The 17405-nt window shown below is 43.9% G+C and overlaps 6 non-coding genes across 6 annotated transcripts; 4 read left to right on the forward strand and 2 right to left on the reverse strand.

Moving 5' to 3' along the window:
* The first annotated feature begins 2434 nt into the window (after positions 1 to 2434).
* Positions 2435 to 2517, forward strand: trnal-cag (transfer RNA leucine (anticodon CAG)). Its single transcript has one exon. It is a non-coding gene; the product is annotated as a tRNA-Leu (tRNA).
* Positions 2518 to 6859: 4342 nt separating this feature from the next.
* On the forward strand, positions 6860 to 6942 carry trnal-aag (transfer RNA leucine (anticodon AAG)). The gene has a single exon. It is a non-coding gene; the product is annotated as a tRNA-Leu (tRNA).
* Positions 6943 to 7761: 819 nt separating this feature from the next.
* On the reverse strand, positions 7762 to 7833 carry trnad-guc (transfer RNA aspartic acid (anticodon GUC)). Its single transcript has one exon. It is a non-coding gene; the product is annotated as a tRNA-Asp (tRNA).
* A 1575-nt stretch (positions 7834 to 9408) lies between these two features.
* Positions 9409 to 9491, forward strand: trnal-cag (transfer RNA leucine (anticodon CAG)). Its single transcript has one exon. It is a non-coding gene; the product is annotated as a tRNA-Leu (tRNA).
* Positions 9492 to 12705: 3214 nt separating this feature from the next.
* On the forward strand, positions 12706 to 12788 carry trnal-cag (transfer RNA leucine (anticodon CAG)). The gene has a single exon. It is a non-coding gene; the product is annotated as a tRNA-Leu (tRNA).
* Positions 12789 to 16165: 3377 nt separating this feature from the next.
* On the reverse strand, positions 16166 to 16237 carry trnad-guc (transfer RNA aspartic acid (anticodon GUC)). The gene has a single exon. It is a non-coding gene; the product is annotated as a tRNA-Asp (tRNA).
* Positions 16238 to 17405: the final 1168 nt, after the last annotated feature.

Below are 17405 nucleotides of genomic sequence, written 5' to 3' on the forward strand. Positions count from 1 at the left end.
TGGCAAGGCAAGCCACATTTACTCCATGCGTGGCTAGCGCTATATCATCTAGTTTACAGCAACATTCTTTGTGCCGTCATGTTGCTCTGATGTCTTAGGACCGCTCTGAATCGCAGGGAAGGGGCTTGGTGCATGAGAATCCTTTGTCCACAACTCAAGTTATTGTTACATATTAACATTTTGGCATGTACTCAACACCAACGTAAAACCTCCTGTTTTTCTGTCATTTTTGTGGAAAAATCGTCTGAAAACAAAACACTGGTCGTGACAAAAGACCTCGACAGATCGTCCCTGGTATGCAAAGTCATTGTTGGCTTTGGACAAGACAAGAATGAAACCACAGGATTTCTGTTGTTTGACAAAGTACTTGGAAGTGAGCTTTATGGAAGAGTGGTAAGAAGGAGAGGTTAGGGGGAAGTCCTTGTTGGCTTTGGACAAGACAAGAATGAAACAACCGGTTTTCTGTTGTTGGACAAGGTACTTGGAAGTGAGCTTTATGGAAGAGTGGTATGAAGGAGAGGTTAGGGGGAAGATAGTCCCTGCAGGCCAGGCTTCTCGTGGTGGCAATACATTTGGTGCCAAGTGAAATGCCTTCCAAAGTGCTTTGATAAAAGCAAACAAGTGTAAGATAGTTGAATATGAGATGACAGCATGTATTGAAGGCTGGTGTAAGAGCTGCTGGTCTTGAGTGATTTGTAAGGGAGGTGACTGTTTGCAAGAGGGAACTTGGCTGATGGTGGGTGAATTAGATTATACTTGGTGGGAGGCATGTGATAAAAGTCCTAGCTCTCCCCGTCGGGGAATCGAACCCCTATCTTCCGCGTGACAGGCGGAGATACTGACCATTATACTAACGAGGAATTTCGATGGGACAGATACAGTCTTCATTTGAAAAGACTACCGTAGCCAATGAGCGAAATAAGAGTTTTGTGTCCCATTTGAGGTGCCTTTTAAAGGAATGTTTTGAATCACGCAAAGCAATTGAGAAGAAACTAGGCATGATCTGCAGCATGCAAGTGGTGAAAAGGGCTCAACAAGAATCTCATTGTACAGGAATGTGTTTCTAACATGCACTGTATATATGACAATAAACGCTTGAATCTTGAATCTTGGTGGCAACACCCAGAAATTCTGCCTTGTGGTAGATGTAGGACACTCCGCATCATCAAAACAATAAAAAGTAGAATGTTTGCTCCAGAAGAAGCTAGACTTTTTTTTTCCCCTTTGCAGTGTTGATAAGTTGTAAATAGATTCTACTTTGGACCCTTATGCAGATTTTTCAAACCCCCGGTACCGTATCATAGGACAACAGGACAGGGCTTTTGACCGAAGCAAACTGGATTCATATCAGGCTATTTGAAGGGGGGCTATTCACATTTAGGCCTAAGATGGGTGAGAATATCAAAACAGTATTCTAAGTACCACATCAGACTATAATGGTGATAACACACCTATTGAAATTTCAACTTCTGCAGTCTCAGCTATTATGTAAGTAATGGGTGAGAATGCTCAGCAATTTGGAGGTGAGATGGGCATCATCATGCCTATTGAAATTTCAACTTCTGGAGGCTGATCAGCTATTATGTAAGTAATGGGTGAGAATGCTTAGGAATTTGGAGGTGAGATGGGCATCATCATGCCTCTTGAAATTTCAAATTCTGGAGGCTCATCAGCTATTATGTAAGCAGAGGTGAGAATGCTGATCATTGATGACAGTGCTACTCTTCCTGCTCTTGTTTTCTTCTCCATTTTCCTCGTTGTGGAGTCGTTAGCGGTAACCTTCCCGTAGCAGCGACACCTCTGTGACTGAAAAGACTGCAACGACTGGCGCATCGACTCCAGCCACAATATATGGTTGGAACGACAGCGTGAAGTCATCAACAACGCTCGCTCGAGCCATCACGGCAACGACACTTGGCCTTTAAAGTGCTGCGTTAAGACCGCAGTTTCCCTTGGAGGCGGGGTTCAAATTCCACTTCTGACATTGCAAACTTCTCCAACAGAATGATTTTTACTGGCAAGGCAACCCAAGTTCACTCCTTGCTTGACTATGCTACGTTGTATTGCTAAACTGGCACTGTATCGTCTAGTTTAAAGATTATTGCGGCCATTTTACATCTGAAGAGTTCTTGCTTCCAAATGCTTTTTGATAAAGCTTATAGTTAGGGATGGCTCAGGTAATCCTGAAACATCTCATGTTGCCCAAGCTGCTATAGGCTTAGACTGCTGTGGGACATCATCTGTCACACCTTTCCTCACTTTGCTCTCTTTTTCCCCCTGTTTAATTTTTCAAATGATTTTATGTACACGTGACATTATTGTGGTTATTAAACAACTTAAACAACAGCCAAGACCCATGAACACCACGTAGACCCACATATTCACTCCAATGATCCCTGGGCCCGCCGACAATAAGTGCAAGTCTTATTTTGCAGTCAGGATGGCCGAGCGGTCTAAGGCGCTGCGTTCAGGTCGCAGTCTCCCCTGGAGGCGTGGGTTCAAATCCCACTTCTGACAAAGCAACCTTCTCCAAGAGAATGGTTTTCACTGGCAAAGGCAACCCAACTTCACTCCTTGCTTGGCTAGCGCTATATCATCTAGTTTACAGCAACATTCTTTGTGCCGTCATGTTACTCTGAAGTCTTATGACCGCTCTGAATCGCAGGGAAGGGGCTTTGTGCATGAGAATCCTTTGTCCACAACTCAAGTTATTGTTACATATTAACATTTTGACATGTACTCAACACCACCGTAAAACCTCCTGTTTTTCAGTCATTTTTGTGGAAAAATCGTCTGAAAACAAAACAATGGTCGTGACAAAAGACCTCGACAGATCGTCCCTGGTATGCAAAGTCCTTGTTGGCTTTGGACAAGATAAGAATGAAACCACAGGATTTCTGTTGTTGGACAAAGTACTTGGAAGTGAGCTTTATGGAAGAGTGGTATGAAGGAGAGGTTAGGGGGATGTCCTTGTTGGCTTTGGACAAGACAAGAATGAAACAACAGGTCTTCTGTTGTTGGACAAGGTACTTGGAAGTGAGCTTTATGGAAGAGTCTTATGAAGGAGAGGTTAGGGGGAAGATAGAGGTCCCTGCAGGCCAGGCTTCTCGTGGTGGCAATACATTTGGTGCCAAGTGAAATGCCTTCCAAAGTGCTTTGATAAAAGCAAACAAGTGTAAGATAGTTGAATATGAGATGACAGCATGTATTGAAGGCTGGTGTAAGAGCTGCTGGTCTTGAGTGATTTGTAAGGGAGGTGACTGTTTGCAAGAGGGAAGTTGGCTGATGGTGGGTGAATTAGATTATACTTGGTGGGAGGCATGTGATAAAAGTCCTAGCTCTCCCCGTCGGGGAATCGAACCCCGATGTTCCGCGTGACAGGCGGAGATACTGACCATTATACTGACGAGGAATTTCGATGGGACAGATACAGTCGTCATTTGAAAAGACTACCGTAGCCAATGAGCGAAATAAGAGTTTTGTGTCAAATTTTAGGTGCCTTTTAAAGGAATGTTTTGAATCACGCAAAGCAATTGAGAAGAAACTAGGCATGATCTGCAGCATGCAAGTGGTGAAAAGGGCTCAACAAGAATCTCATTGTACAGGAATGTGTTTCTAACATGCGCTGTATATATGACAATAAACGCTTGAATCTTGGTGGCAACACCCAGAAATTCTGCCTTGTGGTAGATGTAAGACACTCCGCATCATCAAAACAATAAAAAGTAGAATGTTTGCTCCAGAAGAAGCTAGACTTTTTTTTTCCCTTTGCAGTGTTGATAGGTTGTAAATAGATTCTACTTTGGACCCTTATGCAGATTTTTCAAACCCCCGGTACCGTATCATAGGATTACAGGACAGGGCTTTTAACCGAAGCAAACTGGATTCATATCAGGCTATTTGAAGGGGGGCTATTCACATTTAGGCCTAAGATGGGTGAGAATATCAAAACAGTATTCTAAGTATTACATCAGACTATAATGGTGATAAGACACCTATTGAAATTTCAACTTCTGCAGTCTCAGCTATTATGTAAGTAATAGGTGAGAATTCTCAGGAATTTGGAGGTGAGATGGGCATCATCATGCCTATTGAAATTTCAACTTCTGGAGGCTTATCAGCTATTATATAAGTAGAGGTGAGAATGCTTAGGAATTTGGAGGTGAGATGGGCATCATCATGCCTCTTGAAATTCCGAATTCTTTAGGCTCATCAGCTATTATGTAAGCAGAGGTGAGAATGCTGATCATTGATGACAGTGCTACTCTTCCTGCTCTTGACGGGGGCATTGTTTTCTTCTCCATTTTACTCGTTGTGGAGTTATTAGCGGTAACCTTCCCGTAGCAGCGACACCTCTGTGACTGAAAAGACTGCAACGACTGTCGCATTGACTCCAGCCACAATATATGGTCGGGACGACCGCGTGAAGTCATCAACACGGCTCGCTCGAGCCATCACGGCAACGACGCTTGGCCTTTAAAGTGCTGCGTTAAGACCGCAGTTTCCCTTGGAGGCGGGGTTCAAATTCCACTTCTGACAATGCAAACTTCTCCAACAGAATGATTTTCACTGGCAAGGCAACCCAAGTTCACTCCTTGCTTGGCTATGCTACGTTGTATTGCTAAACTGGCACTGTATCGTCCAGTTTAAAGATTATTGCGGCCGTTTTACATCTGAAGAGTTCTTGCTTCCAAATGCTTTTTGATAAAGCTTATAGTTAGGGATGGCTCAGGTAATCCTGAAACATCCCATGTTGCCCAAGCTGCTATAGGCGTAGACTGCTGGGGGACCTCATCTGTCACACCTTTCCTCACTTTGCTCTCTTTTTCCCCCTGTTTAATTTCTCAAATGATTTTATGTACACGTGACATTATTGGGGTTATTAAACAACTTAAACAACAGCCAAGACACATGAACAGCACGTAGACCCACATAGTCACTCGAATGATCCCTGGGCCCGCCGACACTCCTCCCCCCCTGGAGGCAAGGGTTCAAATCCCACTTCTGACAAAGCAACCTTCTCCAAGAGAATGGTTTTCACTGGCAAGGCAACCCAACTTCACTCCTTGCTTGGCTATGCTATGTTGTATTGCTATTCTGGCACTGTGTCGTCCAGTTTAAAGATTGTTGCAGCCGTTTTACATCTGAAGAGCTCTTGCTTCCAAATGCTATGCCTACTATTTGTTTGCCTCAGGAGTCCTCTTAAACAACAGCCAATACACTTGAACAGCACGTAGACCCACATAGTCACTCGAAAATCCCTGGGCCCGCCGACACTCCTCCCCCCCTTGAGGCGTGGGTTCAAATCCCACTTCTGACAAAGCAACCTTCTCCAAGAGAATGATTTTCAATGGCAAGGCAACCAAACTTCACTCCTTGCTTGGCTATGCTATGTTGTATTGCTATTCTGGCACTGTGTCGTCCAGTTTAAAGATTGTTGCGGCCGTTTTACATCTGAAGAGTTCTTGCTTCCAAATGCTTTTTGATAAAGCTTATAGTTAGGGATGGCTCAGGTAATCCTGAAACATCCCATGTTGCCCAAGCTGCTATAGGCTTAGACTGCTGTGGGACATCATCTGTCACACCTTTCCTCACTTTGCTCTCTTTTTCCCCCTTTTTAATTTCTCAAATGATTTTATGTACACGTGACATTATTGGGGTTATTAAACAACTTAAACAACAGCCAAGACACATGAACAGCACGTAGACCCACATAGTCACTCGAATGATCCCTGGTCCCGCCGACACTCCTCCCCCCCTCGAGGCGTGGGTTCAAATCCCTCTTCTGACAAAGCAACCTTCTCCAAGAGAATGGTTTTCACTGGCAAGGCAACCCAACTTCACTCCTTGCTTGGCTATGCTATGTTGTATTGCTATTCTGGCACTGTGTCGTCCAGTTTAAAGATTGTTGCAGCCGTTTTACATCTGAAGAGTTCTTGCTTCCAAATCCTACTATTTGTTTGCCTCAGGAGTCCTCTTAAACAACAGCCAATACACTTGAACAGCACGTAGACCCACATAGTCACTCGAAAATCCCTGGGCCCGCCGACACTCCTCCCCCCCTTGAGGCGTGGGTTCAAATCCCACTTCTGACAAAGCAACCTTCTCCAAGAGAATGATTTTCAATGGCAAGGCAACCAAACTTCACTCCTTGCTTGGCTATGCTATGTTGTATTGCTATTCTGGCACTGTGTCGTCCAGTTTAAAGATTGTTGCAGCCGTTTTACATCTGAAGAGTTCTTGCTTCCAAATGCTTTTTGATAAAGCTTATAGTTAGGGATGGCTCAGGTAATCCTGAAACATCCCATGTTGCCCAAGCTGCTATAGGCTTAGACTGCTGTGGGACATCATCTGTCACACCTTTCCTCACTTTGCTCTCCTTTTCCCCCTTTTTAATTTCTTAAATGATTTTATGTACACGTGACATTATTGTGGTTATTAAACAACTTAAACAACAGCCAAGACACATGAACAGCACGTAGACCCACATATTCACTCGAATGATCCCTGGGCCCGCCAACACTCCTCCCTCCCCTGGAGGCGTGGGTTCAAATCCCACTTCTGACAAAGCAACCTTCTCCAAGAGAATGGTTTTCACTGGCAAGGCAACCCAACTTCACTCCTTGCTTGGCTATGCTATGTTGTATTGCTATTCTGGCACTGTGTCGTCCAGTTTAAAGATTGTTGCAGCCGTTTTACATCTGAAGAGTTCTTGCTTCCAAATGCTATGCCTACTATTTGTTTGCCTCAGGAGTCCTCTTAAACAACAGCCAATACACTTGAACACCATGCAGATCCACATATTCACTCGAATGATCCCTGGGCCCGCCGACACTATTGTGCAAGAATTCCTTTTATGGTCAGAATGGCCGAGCGGTCTAAGGCGCTGCGTTAAGGTCGCAGTCTCCCCTGGAGGCGTGAGTTCAAATCCCACTTCTGACATTTCACACTTCTCCTGGAGAATGGTTTTCACTGGCAAGGCAAACCACGTTTACTCCATGCGTGGCTAGCGCTATATCATCTAGTTTACAGCAACATTCTTTGTGCCGTCATGTTACTCTGAAGTCTTAGGACCGCTCTGAATCGCAGGGAAGGGGCTTGGTGCATGAGAATCCTTTGTCCACAACTCAAGTTATTGTTACATATTAACATTTTTGCATGTACTCAACACCACCGTAAAACCTCCTGTTTTTCTGTCATTTTTGTGGAAAAATCGTCTGAAAACAAAACACTGGTCGTGACAAAAGACCTCGACAGATCGTCCCTGGTATGCAAAGTCATTGTTGGCTTTGGACAAGACAAGAATGAAACCACAGGATTTCTGTTGTTGGACAAAGTACTTGGAAGGGAGCTTTATGGAAGAGTGGTATGAAGGAGAGGTTAGGGGGAAGTCCTTGTTGGCTTTGGACAAGACAAGAATGAAACAATAAGTTTTCTGTTGTTGGACAAGGTACTTGGAAGTGAGCTTTATGGAAGAGTGGTATGAAGGAGAGGTTAGGGGGAAGATAGTCCCTGCAGGCCAGGCTTCTCGTGGTGGCAATACATTTGGTGCCAAGTGAAATGCCTTCCAAAGTGCTTTGATAAAAGCAAACAAGTGTAAGATAGTTGAATATGAGATGACAGCATGTATTGAAGGCTGGTGTAAGAGCTGCTGGTCTTGAGTGATTTGTAAGGGAGGTGACTGTTTGCAAGAGGGAACTTGGCTGATGGTGGGTGAATTAGATTATACTTGGTGGGAGGCATGTGATAAAAGTCCTAGCTCTCCCCGTCGGGGAATCGAACCCCGATCTTCCGCGTGACAGGCGGAGATACTGACCATTATACTAACGAGGAATTTCGATGGGACAGATACAGTCTTCATTTGAAAAGACTACCGTAGCCAATGAGCGAAATAAGAGTTTTGTGTCCCATTTGAGGTGCCTTTTAAAGGAATGTTTTGAATCACGCAAAGCAATTGAGAAGAAACTAGGCATGATCTGCAGCATGCAAGTGGTGAAAAGGGCTCAACAAGAATCTCATTGTACAGGAATGTGTTTCTAACATGCACTGTATATATGACAATAAACGCTTGAATCTTGAATCTTGGTGGCAACACCCAGAAATTCTGCCTTGTGGTAGATGTAGGACACTCCGCATCATCAAAACAATAAAAAGTAGAATGTTTGCTCCAGAAGAAGCTAGACTTTTTTTTTTCCCTTTGCAGTGTTGATAAGTTGTAAATAGATTCTACTTTGGACCCTTATGCAGATTTTTCAAACCCCCGGTACCGTATCATAGGACAACAGGACAGGGCTTTTGACCGAAGCAAACTGGATTCATATCAGGCTATTTGAAGGGGGGCTATTCACATTTAGGCCTAAGATGGGTGAGAATATCAAAACAGTATTCTAAGTACCACATCAGACTATAAAGGTGATAACACACCTATTGAAATTTCAACTTCTGCAGTCTCAGCTATTATGTAAGTAATGGGTGAGAATGCTCAGCAATTTGGAGGTGAGATGGGCATCATCATGCCTATTGAAATTTCAACTTCTGGAGGCTGATCAGCTATTATGTAAGTAATGGGTGAGAATGCTTAGGAATTTGGAGGTGAGATGGGCATCATCATGCCTCTTGAAATTTCAAATTCTGGAGGCTCATCAGCTATTATGTAAGCAGAGGTGAGAATGCTGATCATTGATGACAGTGCTACTCTTCCTGCTCTTGTTTTCTTCTCCATTTTCCTCGTTGTGGAGTCGTTAGCGGTAACCTTCCCGTAGCAGCGACACCTCTGTGACTGAAAAGACTGCAACGACTGGCGCATCGACTCCAGCCACAATATATGGTTGGAACGACAGCGTGAAGTCATCAACAACGCTCGCTCGAGCCATCACGGCAACGACACTTGGCCTTTAAAGTGCTGCGTTAAGACCGCAGTTTCCCTTGGAGGCGGGGTTCAAATTCCACTTCTGACATTGCAAACTTCTCCAACAGAATGATTTTTACTGGCAAGGCAACCCAAGTTCACTCCTTGCTTGACTATGCTACGTTGTATTGCTAAACTGGCACTGTATCGTCTAGTTTAAAGATTATTGCGGCCATTTTACATCTGAAGAGTTCTTGCTTCCAAATGCTTTTTGATAAAGCTTATAGTTAGGGATGGCTCAGGTAATCCTGAAACATCTCATGTTGCCCAAGCTGCTATAGGCTTAGACTGCTGTGGGACATCATCTGTCACACCTTTCCTCACTTTGCTCTCTTTTTCCCCCTGTTTAATTTCTCAAATCATTTTATGTACACGTGACATTATTGTGGTTATTAAACAACTTAAACAACAGCCAAGACCCATGAACACCACGTAGACCCACATATTCACTCGAATGATCCCTGGGACCGCCGACAATAAATGCAAGTCTTTTTTTTGCAGTCAGGATGGCCGAGCGGTCTAAGGCGCTGCGTTCAGGTCGCAGTCTCCCCTGGAGGCGTGGGTTCAAATCCCACTTCTGACAAAGCAACCTTCTCCAAGAGAATGGTTTTCACTGGCAAAGGCAACCCAACTTCACTCCTTGCTTGGCTAGCGCTATATCATCTAGTTTACAGCAACATTCTTTGTGCCGTCATGTTACTCTGAAGTCTTATGACCGCTCTGAATCGCAGGGAAGGGGCTTTGTGCATGAGAATCCTTTGTCCACAACTCAAGTTATTGTTACATATTAACATTTTGACATGTACTCAACACCACCGTAAAACCTCCTGTTTTTCAGTCATTTTTGTGGAAAAATCGTCTGAAAACAAAACAATGGTCGTGACAAAAGACCTCGACAGATCGTCCCTGGTATGCAAAGTCCTTGTTGGCTTTGGACAAGATAAGAATGAAACCACAGGATTTCTGTTGTTGGACAAAGTACTTGGAAGTGAGCTTTATGGAAGAGTGGTATGAAGGAGAGGTTAGGGGGATGTCCTTGTTGGCTTTGGACAAGACAAGAATGAAACAACAGGTCTTCTGTTGTTGGACAAGGTACTTGGAAGTGAGCTTTATGGAAGAGTCTTATGAAGGAGAGGTTAGGGGGAAGATAGAGGTCCCTGCAGGCCAGGCTTCTCGTGGTGGCAATACATTTGGTGCCAAGTGAAATGCCTTCCAAAGTGCTTTGATAAAAGCAAACAAGTGTAAGATAGTTGAATATGAGATGACAGCATGTATTGAAGGCTGGTGTAAGAGCTGCTGGTCTTGAGTGATTTGTAAGGGAGGTGACTGTTTGCAAGAGGGAAGTTGGCTGATGGTGGGTGAATTAGATTATACTTGGTGGGAGGCATGTGATAAAAGTCCTAGCTCTCCCCGTCGGGGAATCGAACCCCGATGTTCCGCGTGACAGGCGGAGATACTGACCATTATACTGACGAGGAATTTCGATGGGACAGATACAGTCGTCATTTGAAAAGACTACCGTAGCCAATGAGCGAAATAAGAGTTTTGTGTCAAATTTTAGGTGCCTTTTAAAGGAATGTTTTGAATCACGCAAAGCAATTGAGAAGAAACTAGGCATGATCTGCAGCATGCAAGTGGTGAAAAGGGCTCAACAAGAATCTCATTGTACAGGAATGTGTTTCTAACATGCACTGTATATATGACAATAAACGCTTGAATCTTGAATCTTGGTGGCAACACCCAGAAATTCTGCCTTGTGGTAGATGTAGGACACTCCGCATCATCAAAACAATAAAAAGTAGAATGTTTGCTCCAGAAGAAGCTAGACTTTTTTTTTTCCCTTTGCAGTGTTGATAAGTTGTAAATAGATTCTACTTTGGACCCTTATGCAGATTTTTCAAACCCCCGGTACCGTATCATAGGACAACAGGACAGGGCTTTTGACCGAAGCAAACTGGATTCATATCAGGCTATTTGAAGGGGGGCTATTCACATTTAGGCCTAAGATGGGTGAGAATATCAAAACAGTATTCTAAGTACCACATCAGACTATAATGGTGATAACACACCTATTGAAATTTCAACTTCTGCAGTCTCAGCTATTATGTAAGTAATGGGTGAGAATGCTCAGCAATTTGGAGGTGAGATGGGCATCATCATGCCTATTGAAATTTCAACTTCTGGAGGCTGATCAGCTATTATGTAAGTAATGGGTGAGAATGCTTAGGAATTTGGAGGTGAGATGGGCATCATCATGCCTCTTGAAATTTCAAATTCTGGAGGCTCATCAGCTATTATGTAAGCAGAGGTGAGAATGCTGATCATTGATAACAGTGCTACTCTTCCTGCTCTTGTTTTCTTCTCCATTTTCCTCGTTGTGGAGTCGTTAGCGGTAACCTTCCCGTAGCAGCGACACCTCTGTGACTGAAAAGACTGCAACGACTGGCGCATCGACTCCAGCCACAATATATGGTCGGAACGACAGCGTGAAGTCATCAACAACGCTCGCTCGAGCCATCACGGCAACGACGCTTGGCCTTTAAAGTGCTGCGTTAAGACCGCAGTTTCCCTTGGAGGCGGGGTTCAAATTCCACTTCTGACATTGCAAACTTCTCTACCAGAATTATTTTTACTGGCAAGGAAACCCAAGTTCACTCCTTGCTTGGCTATGCTACGTTGTATTGCTGCTGGATTCATATCAGGCTATTTGAAGGGGGGCTATTCACATTTAGGCCTAAGATGGGTGAGAATATCAAAACAGTATTCTAAGTATTACATCAGACTATAATGGTGATAAGACACCTATTGAAATTTCAACTTCTGCAGTCTCAGCTATTATGTAAGTAATAGGTGAGAATGCTCAGGAATTTGGAGGTGAGATGGGCATCATCATGCCTATTGAAATTTCAACTTCTGGAGGCTGATCAGCTATTATATAAGTAGAGGTGAGAATGCTTAGGAATTTGGAGGTGAGATGGGCATCATCATGCCTCTTGAAATTCCAAATTCTTTAGGCTCATCAGCTATTATGTAAGCAGAGGTGAGAATGCTGATCATTGATGACAGTGCTACTCTTCCTGCTCTTGACGGGGGCATTGTTTTCTTCTCCATTTTACTCGTTGTGGAGTCGTTAGCGGTAACCTTCCCGTAGCAGCGACACCTCTGTGACTGAAAAGACTGCAACGACTGGCGCATCGACTCCAGCCACAATATATGGTTGGAACGACAGCGTGAAGTCATCAACAACGCTCGCTCGAGCCATCACGGCAACGACACTTGGCCTTTAAAGTGCTGCGTTAAGACCGCAGTTTCCCTTGGAGGCGGGGTTCAAATTCCACTTCTGACATTGCAAACTTCTCCAACAGAATGATTTTTGATGGCAAGGCAACCCAAGTTCACTCCTTGCTTGACTATGCTACGTTGTATTGCTAAACTGGCACTGTATCGTCTAGTTTAAAGATTATTGCGGCCATTTTACATCTGAAGAGTTCTTGCTTCCAAATGCTTTTTGATAAAGCTTATAGTTAGGGATGGCTCAGGTAATCCTGAAACATCTCATGTTGCCCAAGCTGCTATAGGCTTAGACTGCTGTGGGACATCATCTGTCACACCTTTCCTCACTTTGCTCTCTTTTTCCCCCTGTTTAATTTTTCAAATGATTTTATGTACACGTGACATTATTGTGGTTATTAAACAACTTAAACAACAGCCAAGACCCATGAACACCACGTAGACCCACATATTCACTCCAATGATCCCTGGGCCCGCCGACAATAAGTGCAAGTCTTTTTTTTGCAGTCAGGATGGCCGAGCGGTCTAAGGCGCTGCGTTCAGGTCGCAGTCTCCCCTGGAGGCGTGGGTTCAAATCCCACTTCTGACAAAGCAACCTTCTCCAAGAGAATGGTTTTCACTGGCAAAGGCAACCGAACTTCACTCCTTGCTTGGCTAGCGCTATATCATCTAGTTTACAGCAACATTCTTTGTGCCGTCATGTTACTCTGATGTCTTAGGACCGCTCTGAATCGCAGGGAAGGGGCTTTGTGCATGAGAATCCTTTGTCCACAACTCAAGTTATTGTTACATATTAACATTTTGGCATGTACTCAACACCACCGTAAAACCTCCTGTTTTTCAGTCATTTTTGTGGAAAAATCGTCTGAAAACAAAACAATGGTCGTGACAAAAGACCTCGACAGATCGTCCCTGGTATGCAAAGTCCTTGTTGGCTTTGGACAAGACAAGAATGAAACCACAGGATTTCTGTTGTTGGACAAAGTACTTGGAAGTGAGCTTTATGGAAGAGTGGTATGAAGGAGAGGTTAGGGGGATGTCCTTGTTGGCTTTGGACAAGACAAGAATGAAACAACAGGTCTTCTGTTGTTGGACAAGGTACTTGGAAGTGAGCTTTATGGAAGAGTCTTATGAAGGAGAGGTTAGGGGGAAGATAGAGGTCCCTGCAGGCCAGGCTTCTCGTGGTGGCAATACATTTGGTGCCAAGTGAAATGCCTTCCAAAGTGCTTTGATAAAAGCAAACAAGTGTAAGATAGTTGAATATGAGATGACAGCATGTATTGAAGGCTGGTGTAAGAGCTGCTGGTCTTGAGTGATTTGTAAGGGAGGTGACTGTTTGCAAGAGGGAAGTTGGCTGATGGTGGGTGAATTAGATTATACTTGGTGGGAGGCATGTGATAAAAGTCCTAGCTCTCCCCGTGGGGGGAATCGAACCCCGATCTTCCGCGTGACAGGCGGAGATACTGACCATTATACTAACGAGGAATTTCGATGGGACAGATACAGTCGTCATTTGAAAAGACTACCGTAGCCAATGAGCGAAATAAGAGTTTTGTGTCCCATTTGAGGTGCCTTTTAAAGGAATGTTTTGAATCACGCAAAGCAATTGAGAAGAAACTAGGCATGATCTGCAGCATGCAAGTGGTGAAAAGGGCTCAACAAGAATCTCATTGTACAGGAATGTGTTTCTAACATGCACTGTATATATGACAATAAACGCTTGAATCTTGAATCTTGGTGGCAACACCCAGAAATTCTGCCTTGTGGTAGATGTAGGACACTCCGCATCATCAAAACAATAAAAAGTAGAATGTTTGCTCCAGAAGAAGCTAGACTTTTTTTTTTCCCTTTGCAGTGTTGATAAGTTGTAAATAGATTCTACTTTGGACCCTTATGCAGATTTTTCAAACCCCCGGTACCGTATCATAGGACAACAGGATAGGGCTTTTGACCGAAGCAAACTGGATTCATATCAGGCTATTTGAAGGGGGGCTATTCACATTTAGGCCTAAGATGGGTGAGAATATCAAAACAGTATTCTAAGTACCACATCAGACTATAATGGTGATAACACACCTATTGAAATTTCAACTTCTGCAGTCTCAGCTATTATGTAAGTAATGGGTGAGAATGCTCAGGAATTTGGAGGTGAGATGGGCATCATCATGCCTATTGAAATTTCAACTTCTGGAGGCTGATCAGCTATTATGTAAGTAATGGGTGAGAATGCTTAGGAATTTGGAGGTGAGATGGGCATCATCATGCCTCTTGAAATTTCAAATTCTGGAGGCTCATCAGCTATTATGTAAGCAGAGGTGAGAATGCTGATCATTGATGACAGTGCTACTCTTCCTGCTCTTGTTTTCTTCTCCATTTTCCTCGTTGTGGAGTCGTTAGCGGTAACCTTCCCGTAGCAGCGACACCTCTGTGACTGAAAAGACTGCAACGATTGTCGCATCGACTCCAGCCACAATATATGGTTGGAACGACAGCGTGAAGTCATCAACAACGCTCGCTCGAGCCATCACGGCAACGACGCTTGGCCTTTAAAGTGCTGCGTTAAGACCGCAGTTTCCCTTGGAGGCGGGGTTCAAATTCCACTTCTGACATTGCAAACTTCTCCAACAGAATGATTTTTACTGGCAAGGCAACCCAAGTTCACTCCTTGCTTGGCTATGCTACGTTGTATTGCTAAACTGGCACTGTATCGTCTAGTTTAAAGATTATTGCGGCCATTTTACATCTGAAGAGTTCTTGCTTCCAAATGCTTTTTGATAAAGCTTATAGTTAGGGATGGCTCAGGTAATCCTGAAACATCTCATGTTGCCCAAGCTGCTATAGGCTTAGACTGCTGTGGGGCATCATCTGTCACACCTTTCCTCACTTTGCTCTCTTTTTCCCCCTGTTTAATTTTTCAAATGATTTTATGTACACGTGACATTATTGTGGTTATTAAACAACTTAAACAACAGCCAAGACCCATGAACACCACGTAGACCCACATATTCACTCCAATGATCCCTGGGCCCGCCGACAATAAGTGCAAGTTTTTTTTTTGCAGTCAGGATGGCCGAGCGGTCTAAGGCGCTGCGTTCAGGTCGCAGTCTCCCCTGGAGGCTTGGGTTCAAATCCCACTTCTGACAAAGCAACCTTCTCCAAGAGAATGGTTTTCACTGGCAAAGGCAACCCAACTTCACTCCTTGCTTGGCTAGCGCTATATCATCTAGTTTACAGCAACATTCTTTGTGCCGTCATGTTACTCTGATGTCTTAGGACCGCTCTGAATCGCAGGGAAGGGGCTTTGTGCATGAGAATCCTTTGTCCACAACTCAAGTTATTGTTACATATTAACATTTTGGCATGTACTCAACACCACCGTAAAACCTCCTGTTTTTCAGTCATTTTTGTGGAAAAATCGTCTGAAAACAAAACAATGGTCGTGACAAAAGACCTCGACAGATCGTCCCTGGTATGCAAAGTCCTTGTTGGCTTTGGACAAGACAAGAATGAAACCACAGGATTTCTGTTGTTGGACAAAGTACTTGGAAGTGAGCTTTATGGAAGAGTGGTATGAAGGAGAGGTTAGGGGGATGTCCTTGTTGGCTTTGGACAAGACAAGAATGAAACAACAGGTCTTCTGTTGTTGGACAAGGTACTTGGAAGTGAGCTTTATGGAAGAGTCTTATGAAGGAGAGGTTAGGGGGAAGATAGAGGTCCCTGCAGGCCAGCCTTCTCGTGGTGGCAATACATGTGGTGCCAAGTGAAATGCCTTCCAAAGTGCTTTGATAAAAGCAAACAAGTGTAAGATAGTTGAATATGAGATGACAGCATGTATTGAAGGCTGGTGTAAGAGCTGCTGGTCTTGAGTGTTTTGTAAGGGAGGTGACTGTTTGCAAGAGGGAACTTGGCTGATGGTGGGTGAATTAGATTATACTTGGTGGGAGGCATGTGATAAAAGTCCTAGCTCTCCCCGTCGGGGAATCGAACCCCGATCTTCCGCGTGACAGGCGGAGATACTGACCATTATACTAACGAGGAATTTCGATGGGACAGATACAGTCGTCATTTGAAAAGACTATCGTAGCCAATGAGCGAAATAAGAGTTTTGTGTCAAATTTTAGGTGCCTTTTAAAGGAATGTTTTGAATCACGCAAAGCAATTGAGAAGAAACTAGGCATGATCTGCAGCATGCAAGTGGTGAAAAGGGCTCAACAAGAATCTCATTGTACAGGAATGTGTTTCTAACATGCACTGTATATATGACAATAAACGCTTGAATCTTGAATCTTGGTGGCAACACCCAGAAATTCTGCCTTGTGGTAGATGTAGGACACTCCGCATCATCAAAACAATAAAAAGTAGAATGTTTGCTCCAGAAGAAGCTAGACTTTTTTTTTTCCCTTTGCAGTGTTGATAAGTTGTAAATAGATTCTACTTTGGACCCTTATGCAGATTTTTCAAACCCCCGGTACCGTATCATAGGACAACAGGACAGGGCTTTTGACCGAAGCAAACTGGATTCATATCAGGCTATTTGAAGGGGGGCTATTCACATTTAGGCCTAAGATGGGTGAGAATATCAAAACAGTATTCTAAGTACCACATCAGACTATAATGGTGATAACACACCTATTGAAATTTCAACTTCTGCAGTCTCAGCTATTATGTAAGTAATGGGTGAGAATGCTCAGCAATTTGGAGGTGAGATGGGCATCATCATGCCTATTGAAATTTCAACTTCTGGAGGCTGATCAGCTATTATGTAAGTAATGGGTGAGAATGCTTAGGAATTTGGAGGTGAGATGGGCATCATCATGCCTCTTGAAATTTCAAATTCTGGAGGCTCATCAGCTATTATGTAAGCAGAGGTGAGAATGCTGATCATTGATAACAGTGCTACTCTTCCTGCTCTTGTTTTCTTCTCCATTTTCCTCGTTGTGGAGTCGTTAGCGGTAACCTTCCCGTAGCAGCGACACCTCTGTGACTGAAAAGACTGCAACGACTGGCGCATCGACTCCAGCCACAATATATGGTCGGAACGATAGCCTGAAGTCATCAACAACGCTCGCTCGAGCCATCACAGCAACGACGCTTGGCCTTTAAAGTGCTGCGTTAAGACCGCAGTTTCCCTTGGAGGCGGGGTTCAAATTCCACTTCTGACATTGCAAACTTCTCTACCAGAATTATTTTTACTGGCAAGGCAACC

This window comes from Leuresthes tenuis, unplaced genomic scaffold, assembly GCF_036924035.1.
Source record: "Leuresthes tenuis unplaced genomic scaffold, fLeuTen1.0.hap1 SCAF_3, whole genome shotgun sequence".
NCBI lineage: Eukaryota > Metazoa > Chordata > Actinopteri > Atheriniformes > Atherinopsidae > Leuresthes > Leuresthes tenuis.